This window comes from Aotus nancymaae, unplaced genomic scaffold (assembly GCF_030222135.1).
Source record: "Aotus nancymaae isolate 86718 unplaced genomic scaffold, 86718_ANA_hifiasm-v0.15.2.pri h1tg000002l, whole genome shotgun sequence".
Classification (NCBI taxonomy): domain Eukaryota; kingdom Metazoa; phylum Chordata; class Mammalia; order Primates; family Aotidae; genus Aotus; species Aotus nancymaae.
This window is the reverse complement of record NW_026988413.1, coordinates 8,787,319-8,790,896: the sequence shown is the minus strand read 5'-3', so window position 1 is coordinate 8,790,896 and position 3,578 is coordinate 8,787,319. Positions and strand designations below refer to the sequence as shown.

The 3,578-nt window shown below is 49.7% G+C and overlaps 1 non-coding gene across 1 annotated transcript; it reads left to right on the top strand.

Moving 5' to 3' along the window:
• Positions 1–340: 340 nt before the first annotated feature.
• TRNAC-GCA (transfer RNA cysteine (anticodon GCA)) lies at positions 341–412 on the top strand. The gene has a single exon. It is a non-coding gene; the product is annotated as a tRNA-Cys (tRNA).
• The last annotated feature ends 3,166 nt before the right edge of the window (positions 413–3,578 follow it).

Genomic DNA, 3,578 nt, shown 5'->3' with positions numbered 1-3,578 from the left:
CAGACACAGGCTCTGGGCCTCCTTTCAGTGCAGGGGAGGGTTGTGTCACATAGAATTCTGTCCCCAGTCTAGCACACCTGACATGATGCTCAACAATTGCTACTGCCAAAGAGAATTAGCTGGATGAAGGGTCTCTCCAGTTATAAAGCTCAACCAGGCCTCCGGGGTGTCCTCAGCCAGGTGCACACAGAAGTGATGGGGAAGGAAGCGTAAGTGATAGGAGGGAGGCCAGAGTTCAGAGACACAGAACCGGCCTTGACATCCCAACCAGAAGAGCTGAGTCTTGGTCTTGGTGCGTGAACACATGAAAGGGTGTTAATTATGCCATCTTCCTGGGCCTGGGGGTATAGCTCAGTGGTAGAGCATTTGACTGCAGATCAAAAGGTCCCTGGTTCAAATCCAGGTACCCCTTACCCATTCTGTTTTTCTTTTAATCACCAAAGTGGGTCCTGGGTCATAAGCTCCTCCCAATCCACCCTGGGGAAAAATGACACAGCACATCTAATCTTGGACACACAACATTGAGTCTGAAGTGCAGACTCAATAGTCCTCATGTGATTTTATGGACTTTAAAGTTTGTAAGGCACAGACCCCTGCCTCCTCCAGCCCTCTGGGTACCACTATCCCACTTCCCAGAGTTGTTCAGAATCTCCCCATTAAGATCCATGTGATCCTCAAGAGAAGGCTGGGCCATGTCTCTAAGCCCTGCTGTATTCTCCCCGACACACTCAGCTTGGGCTGAGGCACAGGAGTACCTGAACCAGTGGCAGCATCTCGCCCACCTCCAATGGGCATGAGAAATCTAATGAGCGTAGATTTCTGGACTTTGTCTCTTTGTCTCTAGGTTCTGGATTTCCCAACTGGGGCTGCTGCAGACTCACACCCTGGCCCACCCAGACCGTGGACGGGGAGAGCACGATTCTGGGAGGCTCTGTGAGACTAAGGACAAGGAGTGGGATGATGGAGAAAGTCAGCTGGGGATTTCCAGAGGACTGACTGGACACCATCAGCCTATTTTTTCTCTCTTCTCCATGCAGACAGATTTAGATCATGGGCTCCTGCAAGGGAAAGGAAGCTGGAGTCAGATTCCAAAATCAGTAAGTAAAAATAAGAACAGGTAGAGGGTACCCCGATTGGAACCTTCTAGTTTGTCCTCTAAAGCTCATCTCATTATTATCTGATGAAGACCTTGCACTCTATAGCTGAAGATGGCAGCATAAAAGCCATGGCTGCCCCGGGGAGGGCCTCTGGATTGACCGAAAGCTGCTTCCCCTGCTCACCTGTCCACTGCAGCACGGGGCATGTGTGATGATGAGAGCACATTTGCTTCCATGAAAATAAAGGCTCATAGGCTCCACTCAGACCTCCTGAATCAGAATGCTTGGGAGTGGGGCCACGGAGCTGTTTATAACAAGCTCCTCAGATGATTCCAATGGAAAGTCAGATGGGGAACTGCCACTTTAGCTTGGAACACGATGTTATAGGCTTGAAAAGAGGTCATAATTAAGAGACATGCCCAAGCACACACACCTGATTAATAGAAGAGTTGTGACCAAATTCCACATAGCTGGTCCTGGGCTCTCTCTATTAACCCAACCCCGGGCGAGGCATGACCAGGCCTGCTGCCCCTCTGCTTCTGCTGCTCCCCATCTGCTGAGCCCTTGACAGGCCCAGTGAGAGAGGCCTCCCCTGGAAATCACCTGATTGACTTCCAGTCGAAAGTCTAGCACTAAGAGGCACTAAATTTGCATCATGGACCTCTTGCCTGCAGGCAAATGCTCTTCCTCTGAACCAGAAACCCACTTCAGATGAGTTGCCAAGGGACACCGCTTAAGGATGTGGCCTGCCCAGGGGAGGGATCCTCCTTAAACCCGCAATAGTTTCTGTTTATTCCAGGTTAGGTCCCATGTCCTGGTGGAGCTATCTCATACGAACCAACCCTCTCTGGCCATTGGCTCTGGCCCTCTCCCACTGACCCCCAATTTGAGTTCCAGGGCCTCCTCTGCACTGCGCGGTCCCTTCTCCTTCTGTCTCAAGCTGGGTGCATGAGCTTTGACATCACTTCTTGCTGGAATAATCATCCACTCCATCCCTCCTTCCTTTGCCTCTTCCTCATGCACATTTATTTTAAAATCAACCCCCCTCCACGCCACCCTCACCCTTTAGACCACTGCTGGATTTTGCTTCTCTTCCATTTTCCTTTCTTTTCTTTTGAGATGGAGTCTCGTTCTGTAGCCCAGGATAGAGTGCAATGGTGCGATCTCTGCTCACTGCAACCTCCACCTCCCAAACCCAAGCTACTCTCCTGCCTCAATCTTCCAAGTAGCTGGGATTATAGGGACATGCCACCACGCCCAGCTAATTTTTGTATTTTTGGTACAGATGGGGTTTCACCATGTTGGCCAGGCTGGTCTCGAACTCCTGACTTCAGGTGACCCACACACCTTGGCCTCCCAAAGTGCTGGGATTACAGAAGAGAACCACCATGCCCAACCCTTCTTTTCCATTTTCTGCCTTTTCTGCCTCTGTTATCCCAAGGCCAAATTCAAGACCTGGGACTGCAGGGCTGAGCCTAGGGAAGGTGGAATGTGCCCTCTCGGTGAGCAGCGCAGTTGTCTCAGAAGGTGTCACTCAGCAGGTCAGCACATATGAGGGACAGGGATTGGGCATGAGCCTGCCTGTCTGGGGGTTCAAAGCCCAGGCCCAAAGGGGCTTCTGAACTGGGATGAGAAATCCCTCCCTCCACTGGCTGAACCATGGCCCAGGCACATCAGACCATAGGCAAACTGGGCTCCTTCTCCAGCAAGTTATATCCACAGGGACATGTGGTGTCTGTCTCCCGCTATAGTCAGAGGCTGCATAGATTCCAGACTTGTGGCACAGAGGTTCATCCTTGATTTGAATTAGAGAGTTCATTTTGGCTGTAGCGTCTTTCACTGGTTGACAAAGACACACAATTAAAATGCTTTTCAAAGATACCAAAGTGCTTCTAAATAATGTATTAAAGGGGTTTTCTTCTAACCATTGTGTTGGTGGAAGCTATGGGGTTGGGAGTGAGGGCATGTCACATGAATTTAGTACATTCCACCTTTCCAGTCTCTTAAAGTCTAGAGTTACTGTTCAGGGATCTTCTGGCATCTCAAGTTCATCTGTCTTCGAAAAATCTTGATTTCTGATTTTAATCAGCGAGTTGAGCAAACAATAAAAATAATCCCCAGCTACTCCGAGTAGGACACAGAATGCAGAGTTCAGTAACACTAAGTGCAGTAGAATTCAACAGTGTGTCCACGCTCCTCAGACCAGTGCTTTGAGAAATCACTCCCGCACACATTCCCCAGATTTTTGGTGTTTTACATCAGCATAGTCTGGTGATGATTTTCACGTTGAAGACCCCACCTGCAAGGTGTGACTTTGTAATTGACTCTGTGGGTATGCTGGGATTTTCTCAAATTATAGATCAGAAGAAAAACAGAGGGTGGGGTGAGGTAAGAGGTGGAGCAGCGCCGGAACAGGGGCAGCAGAAGCAGGAGTGTCTTCAGTTGGCAGAGGAGGTGCAGAAGACTTCATCTTAGGTACAG